Genomic DNA, 19116 nt, shown 5'->3' on the forward strand with positions numbered 1-19116 from the left:
CTGGCCCTTGGTACCTAACTTTGGCACGCTTGGCCACATTGGGGGTGTGTGTCCAGGTCGGATTCCCTAGACCACCCAAGCTCAGACTCTGCACGTCTGTGGCGTGACTGGAGAATGTTCTTGTGACAAGCAGCCCCAGCTGATGCTAAGGCAGGTGATCTGGAATGCTCTCTGGGAAACCCCACTTTAGAGACCCGTTCTTCCCCCTCGGGATCACAGGAATTACCCAGACCACCAGGTACCCAGCATTTTCTAAATACAAATCTTCGGGTGCATAATCTGCTTAGCTCCCTTCCTCTCAGCAGGCTTGCCACTGAGGAAATCAGCATTCAAGACACGATCAACATTAAAAAGAATTCAGAGTTAGTCATCACTAGTGAAATTTAAAAAAAAAAAAAAGCCCAACAGTCTGTTCACCTTACTCAGAGGTTTCCAACACATTTTATTTTTGTCGACCACTGGTCTTTAGCTTTTGAGGACCAACATCTGTATAAATCCCTAGAAAACGTCCAACGAATGTCCGTTCCGAAGCAGCCTTTTGGGTCCCGCACACTGTACTTTTGGCTTGAGATCCAGCTACACTTGCCAAAAGGCTGCCTTCTGGCTCCTGACGGAGGGCGCATCCAAAGGGAAACCTCTTCGGGGGTGTCCTCTCCACAGGGGTGGCTTCCTTTGGCAAGAAGATGTGTCGTCACGGCTTTGGTGCCCGGGCGCAGGAGGCATCAGAGACTCGCAGGGCGGGTGGCTGCTTCCCTCAGGCGGACACTCGAGGAGTTAGCGCACTGCTTACTGACCATGATCCCTCCTTATGGTTTAGTGGGTTAAAATAGAAGGAAGCCTCTGTTTTTAAGTAACACAGATAAACACCTTTTTAGATCGTCTATTTGTTCTAGCACTACAAAATTTAATTCAAGAAAATATAGGTCCCATGAAAGACTTAAAAGTTTTATAAAACTAAAATCTAGTTTTCCCCAATAAATTGTACTTTTAGCCAAAACCCTCCCAACACTTCTCAAATGATACTAAAGGGGGCATCTGATTATACAAGAACAATAAAAAAAATTAAATATTTATTTGAATAACAAGTTTCAGTTCGAGCTGCGACGTTGGCAACGCAGATTTTTAACACAGATCACAAAAAGCGTGCACAAAAACGTACTGGCGCCAAGGACAAATAATGCTAAGAATTCGGCTAAAGAACTGCTGAGTTCAGGAAAACAAAAAGATTGAAATCACTATACAAAGTATAAAATGTAGTAACCACTACCATCCACAGAACAGTCTTTATTATTGATTATATTTCAAAATTATTTGTGTAGTTAATAATAGACTGAATTGTAAATGAGTATTATACATAAACCCCCTTCCGGAAGGCTGATTCCTTGTTGCACTAGCGAACATCTAATTACATTGCAGTAAGGATCCTTGCTTGCTGTCCATAAAGAAAACAGTGAATAGTATTACTGTAAATATTAGGAAGGCTACAAAAAAAAGAAACTAGCTTTCTTTTTTTGTCTTCAAAGTGCTTTCCATGCAGAGTTAAGCACTTGCCTTGCTGAACTGAACACACTACTGGGGAAATGTCCTGGGTCCAAAGAGACACTCTCGAATGAGGAGACTGGGCTTTACAAAGCAAGGACTAGAAGGAACCATGCAACCCTCTCACTCATGGGATACCACTGTGTCACTTACCAATTCCATCTTTCCAGAATACCATCCAAGACACTTACAAAAGACCAGACTGAGAATGATAAATACGCACAAAATGGAAAGACACCAACTGCTATCTGAGACCACGACGGGCATGTCTGTGCTACGGGAAAGCACCTTTAAAAAGAGCCTATGCGGCAAGAGATAAGTGTCTAAAGATTCAAAATGAATCAACAGTATTGGATAACAATATAATTCTCAACTCAGAAGCTGCCTCAAGATTAGGTGCATCTTCAGTTAATGTAACAGGAAAAAAAGGCGATGGATTTTATTTTATTAATTGCATCCACTCACAAATCGACCTAAGGTCACCAGATGTGTAGACACAATGAGATTTTTTTGTGGCCGTTTATAGTCTTTAATTGAAATGATGAAAAAGGAAATAGATCTATTTAAAAACAAAACCAAAGAGCTACTTGGGTCGAGATTAAGAGGTGGCCCCCAGGGTGGGGTTCACGTTCTGAGTGGCCACCTGCGGTGCGACTTCCATGATCCGGGGCTTGTCTATGATTCTGGCCGTGCGGTTGCCCTTCTCCATGATCCCAATAATCCATGCTTGGTGGCCTTCCCCGTATTCGGGAGACTTGATCTCTGTGCAGAACCGGGCGGCTTGCTCTCGCGGTAACAGATGAGGAGGCCTCCTGGCAAAGGGAAAAAGAGAGAGAAAGGATCATCGTCTACTGGGATGCCCTGTTGGCGGTTTCTCGGCCCCTGGCTTTCCAGGGCACGTCCACCCCCACCGCCGGCTGGCCACCAACCCGTTTCTGCCTCTAAGTGAGCCGCCCTTTTCAGTCAACGGACTTTTCGCTGATGACACGGTAGAGCAATGTGCGGCTTCCTGGTGAACTGCTTACTCTATTAGAGGAACACACGCAGTGAACCTTAAACTCTGAAAATGACCTCGTGAATCCCTGAACATCGTGCACGAGTGAGGGGTGTCAGGGCTCAGTAACACACGTGGTAGCTACTTTCTTCTTCCCACACTGAAAGTACTTGACACCGAAAGAGAACTTTTCTGACTTGATTTTCTACGTGGATTCCTCCTTTTATAAAAAAGACTTTCTCTACATATATTTGTTTAACTTAAAAGTTAAGACCACGAAGGAGTGCATGTCTCAAAGTACCAAAGGTCCTGTCACTGGCTCTGTCACCTCCAAAAGAGAAAAAGCATAAAATATGTTACAAAAGCCTTCACCGCAATGTCGCTAGCTAGGACAGAAAATTTATGTATTCGTAAGCAGAAATAATACAATCAGGAAAAAATATAGATCCATACTTATTAAAAAGTAGAAACTTCTCATTTTTGAGTAAAGGAAACAAATGGAATTTGACGGTACTATTTGTTTGTTCATTCAACACTTACTCCAGGCCCACCAGGTGGCGGGCACTGTTCTAGCCCGATGCAGAACCAACCGTTCCCACTGTCCGCCTGGAACTTTCTTACTAGAAACTGGATTTTGGTTTGTTGTTGTTTTCAGGACAGGAAACTGCAGGCTCCTGGACAGAGGCCATGGGAAGCCTGTAGGCGAAGCACAGGCCTGTCTAGCTGGTGGGTGGGCAGAGCTCTGTGGTCTCACCTCTGGCTGTACCCCCAGAAGCCCACTGGGGTGCTGGTAGAATTCCTGCACACCAGGCCCACCCCAGACTGCCACAGTCAGGTTTCCTGGTGGTCAGGTCTCGGTACTGGTATTTTTAAATCCCCAGATGATTTCACTGCTTTGTTAGGGTAGGGAAACTACAAAGTTCGAAAGAAAAGAGAAATAAGAAAAATTGAAAAGAGTGGGAGGACATCCAGAGCAAAATACAAGAGTCCAGGTAAAGGGCACTCTGGAGACATCAGATACTATCTCATTCTTTTTTTTTTTTTTAAAGATTTTATTTATTTATTTGACAGACAGAGATCACAAGTAGTCAGAGAAGCAGACGGGGGCAGGGGGGGGGGGGAAGCAGGCTCCCTGCTGAGCAGAAAGCCCAGTGTGGGGCATGACCCCAGGACCCTGGGATCATGACCTGAGCCAAAGGCAGAGGCTTTAACCCACTGAGCCACCCGGGCGCACCTATACTATCTCATTCTTAAAACAGCAATTTTGGACATTTTCTTCAAGGAAAAAAATAGCATGTTCAATGTAACCTATAGGGAATCACAGTTCATTCAAATGCTAAGTTTCCCAGGAAAGCCGAGGAAGGACTCATTTTCCCATATTCTCCCTCCCTCCTGTCCTGTCACCAAAAAAAGCCACAGAATTTCATGCCGCCGGCTCACACACAGACGGGCAGGAGTCAGGTGATCTCAGCCCCCAGGGCCGCTGAGGACATTCATGTGAAGGCCTAGGTTATCTGCCAGCACTGACCTCACACACAGTGGGGTCGTGCTCATGTACTCGGCTTCCTCCTTGTCAGGGGACTTTCCACTAGCCTCGCTAGTTTAATCCTCAGATCTGGGCCCAGGATCCTTGCACCTGATGTCTCCGGGCAAGTCCCGTGCATGAGGCCAAACATGTTTCCACAGGCCTTGCTCACAGCAGCCATCTTGGCCAGGACAGGAAGGTTGTGGATCACGAAGGACACCTCGTTCCTCTGCTGCTTGGCCAGGTTCTGAGCATGACCCAAAATTCCAAAGCCTGTGATATCAGTGTCAGTGTGGGCATTGAACGTGTGTATGAGCCCTAGAGCTAAGAGAAAAGAGAGGAGCCATTTATGATCTGCTGACATAAATGAAGATGGACAAAAAAGCCACCTTTCCTCAACTCAAAATTGTACACACTTTGATCTCAAAATTGCAAATTTGTCAGGGATGTGGCATATTGGAATAATGAAAATGTAAATTCTAAAACAAAACAAAAAAAAGACCAGAGTGAAATTTTGAATGCAGATTTTTTTTTAAGATTTTACTTATTTGAGATAAAGCAAGAGAAGAGAGAGAGCATGAGCCATGGGGAGAGGCAGAAGGAAAAGCACGCTCTCCTGAGGAGAGGGCCTGACATGGGGCTCAATCCCAGGACCCTGAGAACACGACCTGAGCTGGAGGCAGATGCTTAACTGACTGAGCCACCCAGGTGCCCTGAAAGCTTGTTTCATATTCTACAAGAATCATTTAGAACTATTAGCAGCTTCAATCAACAGTAATTTTCCAGTAAACTTAAAAAAAAAAAAATCTGTCCGGAAGAATCAGATCTAAGCCATTCTAAAATCAAAGAACAAGACTTTGTAAGACAGACATGATTCAAAGCACTCTTAAAAGTGACTTGCCTAGAAGGTTAATTTTCTAATTAAAAAAATAGTTCTCTAGTTTTAGGTTTAAAGAAAATTGAGCAGGATTACCAGAGGTTCCCATATAGTCCTGCCTTCTCCCATTATTCTTATTATTTTTTTAAGATTTTATTTATTTATTTGACAGATAGAAAGATCAGAGTAGGCAGAGAGGCAGGAGGAGAGAGAGGAAGAAGCAAGCTCCCCGCTGAGCAGAGAGCCCTATGTGGGGTTCAATCCCAAGACCCTGAGATCATGACCTGGGCCAAAGGCAGACGCTTAACCCACTGAGCCACCCGGGTGCCCCCTCTTTTCCCATTATTAACATCTACACCTGTTACAAGGGATCCAAGCCATTACATTAATAATGATGCATTATTAAGTGAAGTTCATAGTTTACATAAACACCCACTTTTGATGCTGTACAATCTCTGGGTGCTGATGAGTGTACGATGTGGACCCATGATTACAGTATCATATACACTAATTTCACTACCATAGGAATCCTGTGCTCATCCCACCCCTCTCCCCAACTCCTGGCAACCACTAATCTTCCAACTGTCTCCACAGTAGTGCCTTTTCCAAAATACCAGAACTGGAATCAGAATATTTTCTCTTTTCAGATTGGCATTTTTCACTCAGAAAGATGCTTTTAAGTTTCCTCCACGTCTTTTATGGCTTGATAGCTCATTTCTTTTTAGAACTGAATAATATTCCATTGTCTGGACGGACCTGTTTACTTACCCATTCACCTGCTGAAGGACTTCTTGGTTGCTTCCAAGTCTTGGCAAATATGAATAAAGCTAGGACAAACATCGTGTGCAGGTTTCCGGGTGGAGAGGTTTCAGTTCAGTTTGGTAAATACCAAGGAGCATGACTGCTGGATCGTATTAGTGTTTATTGTATTATTATGTGTGGTATAAGGACTTTCTCCCAGTCTGTGGCTGGTCTCCTTTCTTAGTGTCTTTCACGGAGAAGTTTTTTATAAAGTCCAATTTGTCAATTTTTTCTTTAATGGATCATGCTTTCAGTGCTGTATCTAAAAAAGTCATCACTAAACCTAAGGTCACCTACATCTTCTCCGAGGTTACCTTCTAGAAATTTAAGAGTTTGGGCCTATGATCCATTTTGAGTTAGTTTTTATTAGAAGTGTAAGGTCACTGACTTGGATTTCTGCCTGTGAATGGCCAGTTGTTCTGAGCCGTTTGTTGAAAGGATGATCCTTTCTCCACTGAACTACGTTTCCTCTGTCAAAGATCAAACTACAATTCATGTGGGTCCATCTCTGGACTGTGTATTCTGTTCCACCAATACATCTACTATTCTCAGACCAATATCACACTGTAGCTTACAGTGTCTTGAAACTACTCTTTGGTATCTGTCCTCCAAATGCTCAACACTGTGTTGGCTGTTCTGAATCTTTCCCCTCTGTATATAAACTCAGAATCAGGGGTGCCTGGGTGGCTCAGTGGGTTAAGCATCTGCCTTCAGGTCAAGTCATGATCCCAGGGTCCTGGGATCAAGGTTCGCATTGGGCTCCTTGTTCAGCAGGGAGCCTGCTTCTCCCTCTGCCCCTCCTCCCATTCATTCTCTCAATCTCTCTCTCTCAAATAAATAAGTTCTTAAAAAAACAAACAAAGAACCCCTCAGAATCAGTAATAACTGGCTAGGATTCTGAATGCGACTACACTGAATCCATACACCAGGTTGGGAAGAAGTGACATCTTGACAATATTGAGGCTTTCTATCCCTGCACCTGGAATACTTCTCCATTATTTACATCCTCTGACTTCTGCCGTCAGTTTTGCAGTTTTCCTCATATGGAGCGTGCACATACTGGTTAGATTCATACTCAAGTATTTCACTTTGGGGGGAGTAACTGAAAGTCTAGTTTTTTGAAAATTAAGTATCTCTTTCTCATGAAATGAAATACATCCTACATTTACAGGAATACCCTGGAGGGAATGTGGTTTTTTGGTAAATATTCTCTTTGTAGTCCAACATTCTCAACCACAGAGGTGGAGAGAAGACTTGACATTTTCTGGTCCATCGTGGTAGTTACGCAAGCAGACATCCCATTCTATTAATGCATTTGCCCCACGGCAGTGGGGGAAGAAGCCAAGACCTGCACTTCAGAAGCTCTTCCTGGTGTCATCTTGGGTGAGCTTAGAGGCCCAGAGGATACAAATGGACATGCTGAATCCTAGTCAGTAACAGGGATTCCATTTTTAGGTATCATCACCACCTTGTCCCTGCAAAGGAAACTACTGCTGCTAACATTTCCTATGGAAATTTTAACGAAACACAGAAGCCGAGAAGAATAGTACATTCTAACAAACTCCTGTGTGCCACACAACACCCAGCTTCATCGACTACCACCTTTCCACTAGGGTTCCCTCTCTTCTGGACTACTTGTTTGGGGATGTCAGAAAGGAGGATGGATCACTTTATTTTATTTATTTATTTATTTGACACAGAGAGAGAGATCACAAGTAAGCAGAGAGGCAGGCAGAGAGAACGGGGGAGAAAGCAGGCTCCCCGCTGAGCAGAGATCCCAATGTGGGGTTCGATCCCAGGACCCTAATATGACCTGAGCTGAAGGCAGAGGTTTAACTCACTGAGCCACTCAGGCGCCCAAGGGGTGGCTCACTTTAAAGCAAACCCTAGTCCTACTACTTCACCTGTAAATATTTTGATATGTAGCTCTTAAGGAGTTACGTATCAAATATGTCTTAACCACAATACCACTGTTATTCCAATGCAATTAATATTGTATGTAACAGATCTCTCTTAAACCTCTGAATTTTTAAGCTTCCCCTTTTCTCCCAGACGCCCTCTTTGTTATGGAAATGGAGTCAGTAGAATTTCCTGCATTCTGGATTTGGCTGTCCTCCCTGATGAGATAGATTCAAGTTCTTTTTTCTGGCAAGAGTACTTCATTGGTGGGGATAAGGAGCACTTGTCACCTCTACCCGAACCCTTCGCCTAACGGTTTTAGCAGCTGTTAATGCTTGTTGAGATTCCTTAAATCAAAGTGGGCAGCAAAAGTGGCAAGTGTGTGATTCAATCACTCTTCCTGCATTTATGAGAAGTGATTATTCTAAAGAGTTTAAAAAACAATTATTTGGACTTCCCGAAGTACAGCCCATACAAGAAAGGTGAAATGTGTGATTGATTTTTATTTTCAGGATGCATTGGTGTTCTAGCAACTTCCAAAGGTGGCGGCCCAAAATGTTAATTATTGTTATGGTTTCACTGATGTTTAGGTATGTGCTTCAGCTGGCTTCAGTCACTCTTCTTGCTGATGTCCACATGGCCCCTCTCCCCGCTGGATTGGTGGGAGCCTCCCCAAGTTCCGGTGCAGTGACATGACCCTGTTAGTTGACACCTCCGTTACTTTCAGGCACAGGAGGTCCCAGCCTTATCTTCTGCACTTCCTTTCCCAGAGCTGGAATCAGCCGTTTCCCCCGGGAGTGCTGGCACTTTTTCGTGGAAATGTTAATTTTCAGATTAGAATCTGGGCTCTAGAAGTTCATTACTACAGGCTTATTATCGCTTCTAGGCTTAGAGATAAACATATTTGGGGGGGGGGGGAATAGTCCTGAGTTCATACTGATAATTCCAAAGTAAAGATTATAGTCTTTAACTTAACTTCTTCAGTCTTCTTTTTATTCTTCAAATCTTTTCTTCTAAACTGTATTAACTTACTTGCTTTCGGGGGTGCCTGAGTGGCTCAGTCAGTTGAGCATCTGCCTTTGACTCAGGTCATGATCCTGGGGTCCTAGGATCAAAGCCTGTTGGGCTCCCTGCTCAGTGGGGAGTTTGCTTCTCCCTCTCCCTCTGCCCCTCTCACCTGCTGATGGCTCTCTCTCTCTCAAAACAAATCAATATTCTCACAAACGCAAGCCCGGTGAATACAATGAGATTTCTTTTTGGGTTTTTGTCCCAAGGATACACATTGAAAATAGCAGGCTCAAAGTGACTTGAAATAATTCTTCCCCCAGTGGTTTTGCCACTAATTTAGTATGTTAGGCAGCTTTAAAAAAAAAAAAACTGGTTTAGAATTGTAAGCAATGCTATTTTTTACATAATATTTAACCATAGAAAACATTCATTTTGAAGGCAAACTACAGAGAGTTCTATCTCCTCTTACATGGAACTTTTTTTTTTAAATATTTCATTTATTTATTTAACAGAGAGAGAGAGATAGAGACAAAGACAGAGAGAGATATCACAAGTAGGCAGAGAGGCAGGCAGATAGAGGGGGAAGCAGGCTCCCTGCTGAGCAGAGAGCCCGATGTGGGGCTCAATCTGAGGACCCTGAGATCATGACCTGAGCTGAAGGGTTTAACCCACTGAGCCACCCAGGTGCCCCTACATGGCTATTTTTATTCATGATTCATTTTCCCATTGTTCCTTTGTGAAAGTATAAAATACATATTATTCACATAAGAATGCACAAAATGTAGCAGACCATATATGTTCTTCTGTCCCTTTCTTGTTTGATTGTATCTTAGAGCATCCAGGAATAAAGAGCCTGCTTTCCTTTCATGGCTGTATAGTATTCCACAGTGAACACACAGACTAGACAACTTAACACAACCAAACACTCTGTAACCTACTGGTGGACATGTAGATTGTTCCCCTTTTTTGCAATTATAATCGGTGCTTCAATGCATAGTCTTATAGACATGCCATTTCATATTTTGGCCACTGCAGCTTTGAGGCAGTTATAGAAGTAGGACTGCTTAGGTCAAAATAAATGTACACATAATTTGCTACATATGATCAAATACTCCCCCATAAGCTTCTGCCATATTGTCACTACCAGCTGTGCACAAAAAGTAAGGACAGGGAATCTTAAATGCTCAAATACAAGGAAACTGAAAATTTGAAAATTACTGCAAATAAAAATTAATCCATTACAAATCCCTTACTGTTAAACGACTTACCTTAAAGAATCAGAAAAGGGAAAAAGACTCCTTGTACAGTTTAAATGGCACAGGAATAGAAAGGAAAAGCCTTGGTGGTACGTGAAGAGAGCATCAGGGGACAAAGAATTAATGAATTACGATTTCACTTTGGAATAGGGCCAAAGAAATATTCCTGGAATGCAGAAAACAAACTATGGAAAAATCTGATGCCCCAAAAAACTATTCAGGAGTGAGCAAAAGGTAAATTATGGTGTACCTCTTTGGTAGACCATCCAGTCATTAAAAACTGTGTCCTAGGGTTATATAATGTGAAAAAAAGAACTCAAAAAGCAGACTCGAATACAAATAAAATGTATGATAACTACTAGCTGAGAACATGAACAATAAAGCAATGATACAGAAAGCCCCTATCAACCAGAGGAAAAAAAAAACCCTAGAAGGAAACACAAATATACAGTAAGAGAAGGTGTTTTGGATGGTGAGACTATGGAAAAAGTTTCTTCTCTCCTTTTTTCATTTTCTAAGAACTTCTATAATCCGCCTGTCATATTATTACAGTAAAATATATATATACAATAAGTAGGAAGAAAAAACACATTACAGACATTTTCTGAATGCAGCGGATCACTGGATGCCATCGTGTGTAGGCCCCCCGGAAACAGTGAGCGCCGGCCACAAAAGCCACAGCACCGCTGACCTCTTACACGTAGTATCCCAGAAGCCCTGGCCTAGAATGTTCTCAGCAGGAATGAATGGCCACCAGCAACAGACCATATAAGTCAGTCATGAAGTGGAAAAGTATACAGTGGAGAAAATGAATTAAACACAAGTACACACACCAGGAGTAATGCTCAGGAACAAAACAGCAAGAAAAACACACAGGTAGGATTCAAATAAGCAAAAATTTAAAAACTAATTGCTTAAAGATAGAAGTCTCTGCGATGAAGACTTTACAGTGCAGAGAATGAACATGAAATTCAGAGCAGTAGCTGCTCCCACCCCGCCCCGCCCCACCCCGGCAGCAGTCCCGGAGCTGAGTGTGGGAGGGGTACCTCTGGGCTTCCAAGGCCAGACTCTGTTTCTCATACCAGATGGTGCTGCACTGCTGATCCTGAAGCCCTGCACAGATTTTATAAAGTTCTTTTGTATCAACTTGGGATCTCATAAAAAAATTTAACTTAAGAAGGGAAAGGCAAATACTGGAAAAAAAAATGTTCTCACATTTTTAAGTACCTTTAAAATCAGAGTGTCAGTCATCAAGATCTTTTCAGATCTGCTAATCAACCCTAACATTTCTTCTTCTTTTAAATAACCAAAGACTCCACGGTTAAGTATTATATACATTTCGTTCAAAATCATTTGGAGAAAGGCGAAGAATAGAGGGAATAAGGCAGAGAAAATCCATTCAAATGCATTTCTTTTTTTTTTTTTTTAAGAGAGGCAGGATCTCAAGCAGGCTCCACACCCAGCAAGGAGCCTAACTCGGGGCTCGATCCATGACCCTGAGAGACCGTGATGTAAGCTGAAATCAACAGTCGGACTCTTAACCCTCCGAATCACCCAGGCGCCTCACATTCAAATCCATTTCTGGTTGGCGGCTTAGTGAACCCAGAAAAACTAAACAAAGAGTGTTTTTGTTTTTTGTTTTTAAAGTAGGCTCCATGCCCTGCATGGAGCTCAGTGCAGGGCTTGAATTCACGACCCTGAGATCAAGACCTGAGCTGAGATTGAGAGCCTGATGCTCAACCAACTGAGCCACCCAGGTGCCCCCAAAAGTGACCTTTTTAAGGAAAAGATTTCTGAACTTCATTTTTCAAGTTACAAAATAAAATGTCACCCAACCCACATCCTTAAATACAACATGGCAATAATGATGAGAAAGAAAACTGGTATTTCCAGAAAAAAAATCATAATAATTTCCATCACTGAGCTTATCAACATTGATGAAATGTGGTACTACAGAAAGAGCTGTGTTTATAGTTATACAGTTTTGGGTCTGAGAACAGGATCTGCCCGTATTAATGCATTTCCTCTCGGGCAAAGGGGAGAAACAAGTTCACGTTCTCATGATTATGAAAAAAAGGTCTGTGAAGTATCATAAAGAAAGCTAGCACATGGTATACAAAGTGAACTCATCCAGTCCATATTTAACGAAGACCTACAGTGAGAATGAGTCCCTCGTTCTTCGAAGCGCTGGGGCCACCACAGTGAACAAAACCAGTGGAAATCCCTGCCCTCTGGAAGCTGACATTCTACATGCTGGTTCGCTTCCAAATCATTTGCACAGATGCTTTTCTAGAAACACTTCCTCTGGCATGTCAGAGGTCAGGACTTCAAAGACCCAGGAGAAGAGCTTCCTTCTTAATTACACAATATGCCTGATATTTTCTACATCCATATGAAAGTCAAAAAAGGGGGGAGGGAGTATAAGATGCTTGAACTATATCAAGTAATTCCCTTGGCAAGCCTTGCTGCTTTCTAGAAGATGAATTGTGGTTCTTGAACTTTCCTGTTTCATCTTAATCTGCTTCTGAAACTTAGTGTAGTACCAAAGCATTCACTCACTTACCGTGCATAAAGACTATGGAATAGCCTCAATCTCTTACTTAACTGTTCAGAGATGACAGATAATAATACTTGAATGCATTGTAAGTGGTAGTTTAAAACCCCGGGTCCCCACTAAAGCACTGTGGGGCCCTGAGCAAGTTACCGCTCCATAACCAGATGAGCACTCCCACCCCAATACCTGTTCTGTTAAGCCTCGCCATGTTCATCATCGCCTCCTGGTACGCCAACTTGACGTCTTCTTGGGTGACCACTAGTTTGATCTTATTCCATTTTTCAAGCTAGTAACAGGAACAGAGGTTAGGAGGAAAAGGGGGGTAAATGTGATTAATCTTCTAACCACTGGAAGAAAAAGAGTATTTGTGGGGTTATCTTCTGGGGGTTTTGTTTACCTAATTTTGTACATAAAGTTAAGTTTCCAACTTTCGCTTCCTGTGACCAGTGTTTTAGGTGCCCCCATTGGATGCTGAATCATGCAATCTTTTCTGTTTTCTATCCCCGCTTCTGTGGTCCAGTCGTGCAGTTTCCTGGTAGGTAAAGGAAAGGGATTCTCCATCTTTCTGCTTCTGAGAAAAGGGGCTCCTGGACCTGGCATGGGTGAATCTGTGAGTCCTTACCGCCCTCGCCTGGTGGAAAGTGGGCACTGCAAATGTAAATTAAATTCAGGCCAAACCAGATTATTTAAAGGTCAAGGCATTTACCCACACAGGCCCTGAAAGTTATTGACTTCCCTGACCAATGGAAAAATGGAAACACTAATGAAACCAACATTATTACAAGAATGATCATTTCTTTCTCTTTCAGCATTAGGTATTTATTCTTATTAAAGTTGGAATTTTGAAGACCACTTCAAAATCACCTTTTCCCATCCTCTTCAAGCAATGTGCTATGTTTCCCCAAGCACCGAAAGTTTCCTTGAAGTCAAATATTGAAACACAATGGTTTTCAAAACCATCTGAGGAATACTTCTCCCCACATGTGTAAGAAGTTAAAGAAGATGATTTTTAAAGAATAGACTATCTGAGGAGTTAAAAAAAATTAGGAAAAGCAAAGAAACTTGAATTGTTTAAGAGTTGTACACACTTATGACCAATTTTTAAAGATTTTATTTTTAAGTAATCTCTGTACCCAGCTCAGGCCAAAGCTCACATCCTGAGACCAAGCATTTCATGCTCCACCAACTGAGCTAGCCAGGTGCCCCCAAACTCTTTCATTATATGAAGGAGAAATTGCAATCAATCCCAGATTCCAATATGCCATTCTTCCCTGAGAAGAAGAGATGATCGTATTCCAGTAATTTAAGAGCAAGGTTTAAAGTTGGTCAGATTCATTCATGCATCAAACAGAAGCCAGCATCTTGGCCATTACCTGCAGCTCTCCCCATCCTGGACTGTCTCAGCTATGCGGGCAGTTCAGCGCTCCCAGCGAAGGCCAGCCCTCCCCTTGGGCAGTGACACATATCTCCTGTCTTGCCTAGTCCAGAACCTTGTGCAAGTGATTCTCCTTTTCTTTTCCACCCTGTTGGATCCCCTCTTCCACCATTAGCATAGAAACCTGCTGTCAGGTTCCCATCTCTTCGAGGCTCTCTGCCTTCAAGATGCCATTTCCTCCATCTCTCACTCACACATTTCTGCATTCTTTCTGCAGCAAAGTTTGAAAAAATTGTGTACATTCCCTGTCTCCAGTTTCTCTCCTCTCCTTTTCTTTGGAAGCCCGTCCATCTTCCATTCTGCCCAAAGGTCGATTCTCATTTTGGAGCTTATTAGACCCCAAGCATCACAGGACTCAGCAAAACACACACACAACTTCCCTCCCTGTTCCTTCTCAGCCTCCTTCACTGGGTCTCCCTCACGCCCAGGCTCCTTTGACAATTCTTTTGTATACACACCGCTTTCCCAGTAATCTCCATCTTGTGACTTTAATTTCCTTCTGTAACCTGATGATCCCCAAAGTTATATCTTTGGCCTGAACTCTCCAGAGGATTCCAGACCCTGCTTCCACATCGTCTAACAGACATCTCAAAACAGAATTCCCGAACTTCTCCCCTCAACAGTCATGCTTACCCACACAAAAAAAAGTATGTTTATGTCCTAACCCCCAAAAAGGGTGAAAGTGACCTTGTTTGGAAAAAAGTGTCTTTGTGGGTATGCTTAAGGATCTCAAGATGAGATCATCCTGGATTATTTGGGTGAGCCCTCAAACCCAAGGAAAAAACCTCTCCAGGTAACGACATCTGACCATCCCCACAGCCTTTCTGCTGAGCACCACTGATCTCTTGTATTTTGTGATGAAACAGAGCGGGAGGAAAGAAACAAAAAAATTGGAGGAAAGGAAGAAACACACACACACACACACACACACACACACACACACACACACACACACACATGTACCCAAGCAAAACCTCCACTCATTTCCATTCCTTTGGACCCGAATTACAATTTTAGAATCTGTCCCATAAAGATCATGGTCTTCTCACATGAAAAAAAAAATTAAGAAAAACAGGATAAATCTAATTCTAGGAGCACAAATATAATTTAGCTATGTGTTGTAGCTATAAGACAAGCTTTCTATAAATCATTTCCACACAAAGAGACACAAGTGTATTTTCTCCGAGCCTGTTTCCAGTATCAGCCATAATTTAAACTAGTCTGACGGACTGGCAGGGTGTGCGCTGCCCAGATTTGTGATCTTTCAGCATGAACTCGAACCTCAAAGATACATACATATCAATCCAGCAGAAGATGAAAGGATAAAATCACCACTTACAGAATTGTTCTGGTTGAGAAATGTCAAGAGGCCTGGGGTAATTACCTAGCATGAAGTGAAGAAATATCAACCCACAAAACTTTGCACACTCCTTGAGCACCTCACTTGTGCAGGGCTGTCTGCAAAGAAGAGGAAAAGAGTGGACAGCCACCCTTCCTGTGAGCAGAGCGCTCTCGCCCTACCTGGGGAGAAAGACAGTAAGACTCTGGCAAGGGCAGGCATGCTGCAGGTGGAACTTCTCCCCAGGGCATGTGTGCAGCCACAGGAGAGGGAGACAGGCACCAGGATACTCTGCTGGGGGAAGCAGGGTTAACGGTCCTGATGACAAATTGCCCAAAAATGAAGAGACCTGTCAGTTCTGCTGGAACATTCAGCCTTCTATGGCCCCTTGTGTATATTCCAGCTCAGCATTTATAATTTTCATATATGAACACATGTTTGGGGGTGTCTGGGTGGCTCAGTCAGTTAAGCATCTGCCTTCGGCTCAGGTCCTGATCCTGTGGTCCCATTGGGGAGTCAGCTTCTCCCTCTGCCTCTTCCCCTCCACCCACTTATATTTTCTCTCACTAACTCTCAAATGAATAAATAAAACTTTAAAATATATATTTAAAAAACATGTATATATATATATATATATTTAAGGTCTGATGTCTTGTGATAAGTGTAGTACATATGCATTGTAGAAAAATGGAAACTAGAGAAAGAATTTTTCAAAACTAAAATTCACTCATGATCCTGCTCTCTGGGAGAAAACTTGTGTTAAAATCCCTTGTATTGGAGGAGTCAAGATGGCAGAGAAGTAGCAGGCTGAGACTACATCTGGTAGCAGGAGATCAGCTCGATACCTTATCTAAACATTGCAAACACGTACAAATCCAACGGGAGATTGAAGAGAAGAAGAACAGCCATTCTAGAAACAGAAAATCAACCACTTTCTGAAAGGTAGGACTGGTGGAGAAGTGAATCTAAAACGACAGGAAGATAGACCACGGGGGAAGGGGCTGGCTCCCGGCAAGTGGTGGAGCAACGGAGCACAAAATCAGGACTTTTAAAAGTCTGTTCCACTGAGGGACATTGCTCCAGAGGCTAAACCGAAGTGAAGCCCATGCGAGGTCAACGTGGCCCCACGTCCCGCAGGGTCACAGAAGGTTCGGGGGTGTCAGAGTGTCGCAGAGCTTACAGGTATTAGAATGGAGAAGCTGGCTACAGAGACAGAGCCGAGGACTGAACTCTCAGCTCGGGGTTACCTTGAACTGGTCACGGACTGGGTGAGCTGGGAGCATGGCTGGAGGCTGGGGATATGGGAGTGATTGGGTGCTGTTCTCTGGGGGCGCACTGAGGAGTGGGGCCCCAGGCTCTTGGCTTCTCTGGGCCGGAGACTGGGAGGCCAACATTTTCATTCCTGTCCTCCAGAACTCTACAGAAAGCATTCAGGGAACAAAAGCTCTGAAAAGCGAACCCAAGCAGATTACTTAGTCTGGCCCCCGGTAAGGGAGGTGCAGTTCCGCCTCAGGCAAAGACACTTGAGAGTCACTACAACAGGCCCCTCCCCCAGAAGATCAACAAAATATCCAGCCAGGATGAAGTTCATTTATCAAGGAAAGCAGGTTCAATACCTAGGACAGCAGCGGAATTCCAGAGGAGGAGAAAGCAAAGCACGGAACTCATGGCTTTCTTCCCAGGATTCTTTAGTCTTGCAGTTAATTCAATTTTTTTTTTGTTTCTGTTCTTCTTTCTTTTTTCTTCTTCTGCTAAATTTTTTTATAACTTTTACCCTTATCTTTTTTAGCGTTTTTTAACTAGTTTATCTAAAATATATATTTTTTCTTTCTTTTTTATATTTTTTCTTTATTTGTTTTATTTTTTAAATTTTTTTTCTTTTTTTTTTTGAACCTCTTTTTATCCCCTTTCTCCACCCCACAATTTGGGGTCTCTTCTGATTTGGTTACAGCGAATTTTTCTGGGGTCTTTGCCAACCTTTAAGTATTTTATTTGATCCTTCATATCCTCTTATCTGGATAAAATGACAAGGCGGAAAATATCACCAAAAACAAAAGAACAAGAGGCAGTACCGAAGGCTAGGGACCTAATCAACACAGATATTGGTAATATGTCAGATCTAGAGTTCAGAATGACGATTCTGAAGGTTCTAGCCGGGCTCGAAAAAGGCATGTAAGATAGTAGAGAAACGCTCTCTGGAGATATAAAAGCCCTTTCTGGAGAAATTAAAGAACTAAAATCTAACCAAGTTGAAATCAAAAAGCTCTTAATGAGGTGCAATAAAAAATGGAGGCTCTCACTGCTAGGATCAATGAGGCAGAAGAAAGAATTAGTGATATAGAAGACCAAATGACAGAGAATAAAGAAGCCGAACAAAAGAGGGATAAACAGCTACTGGACCATGAGGGGAGAATTCGAGAGATAAGTGACACCATAAGACGAAACAACATTAGAATAATTGGGATTCCAGAAGAAGAAGAAACAGAGAGGGGAGCAGAAGGTCTATTGGAGAGAATCATTGGAGAGAATTTCCCTAATATGGCAAAGGGAACAAGCATCAAAATCCAGGAGATGCAGAGAACCCCCCTCAAAGTCAACAAGAATAGGTCCACACCCCGTCACCTAATAGTAAAATTGACAAGTCTTAGTGACAAAGAGAAAATCCTGAAAGCAGCCCGAGAAAAGAAGTCTGTAACATACAATGGTAAAAATATTAGATTGGCAGCAGACTTATCCACAGAGACCTGGCAGGCCAGAAAGAGCTGGCATGATATATTCAGAGCACTAAACGAGAAAAACATGCAGCCAAGAATACTCTATCCAGCTAGGCTATCATTGAAAATAGAAGGAGAGATCAAAAGCTTCCAGGACAAACAAAAACTGAAAGAATTTGCAAACACCAAACCAGCTCTCCAGGAAATATTGAAAGGGGTCCTCTAAGCAAAGAGAGAGCCTAAAAGGAGTAGATCAGAGAGGCACAGAGACAATACACAGTAACAGTCATCTTACAGGCTAATAATGGCACTAAATTCATATCTCTCAATAGTTACCCTGAATGTTAATGGGCTAAATGCCCCAATCAAAAGACACAGGGGATCAGAATGGATAAAAAAACAAAACCCATCAGTATGTTGCCTACAAGAAACTCATTTTAGACGCGAAGACCCCTCCAGATTTAAAGTGAGGGGGTGGAAAACAATTTACCATGCTAATGGGCATCAGAAGAAAGCTGGGGTGGCAATCCTTATATCAGATCAAATTCAAATTTAAGCCAAAGACGATAATAAGAGATGGGGAAGGACACTATATCCTACTCCAAGGGTCTGTCCAACAAGAAGATCTAACCATTTTATATATCTATGCCCCTAACGTGGGAGCAGCCAACTATATCAACCAATTAATAACAAAATCAAAGAAACACATCAACAATAATACAATAATAGTAGGGGACTTTAACCCTCCTCTCACTGAAATGGACAGATCATCCAAGCAAAAGATCAACAAGGAAATGAAGGCCTTCAATGACACACTGGACCAGATGGACATCACAGATATATTCAGAACATTTCATCCCAAAGCAACAGAATACACATTCTTCTCTAGTGCACATGGAACCTTCTCCAGAATAGATCACATCCTGGGTCACAAATCATGTCTCAACCGGTATCAAAAGTTTGGGATCCTTCCATGCATATTTTCAGACCACAATGCTCTGAAGCTAGAACTCAATCACAAGAGGAAAACTGGAAAGAACCCAAATACATGGAGACTAAACAGCAACCTTCTAAAGAATGAATGGGTATCCAGGAAATTAAAGAAGAATTGAAAAAATTCATGGAAACAAATGACAATGAAAACACAACAGTTCAAAATCTGTGGGACATAGCAA

At 42.5% G+C, this 19116-nt stretch overlaps 1 pseudogene; it reads right to left on the reverse strand.

Moving 5' to 3' along the window:
• Positions 1-1121: 1121 nt before the first annotated feature.
• Positions 1122-16510, reverse strand: LOC123946494 (annotated as a pseudogene).
• Between the last annotated feature and the right edge of the window lie 2606 nt (positions 16511-19116).

Source organism: Meles meles, chromosome 7 (genome assembly GCF_922984935.1).
Source record: "Meles meles chromosome 7, mMelMel3.1 paternal haplotype, whole genome shotgun sequence".
NCBI classification, from domain to species: Eukaryota; Metazoa; Chordata; class Mammalia; order Carnivora; family Mustelidae; genus Meles; species Meles meles.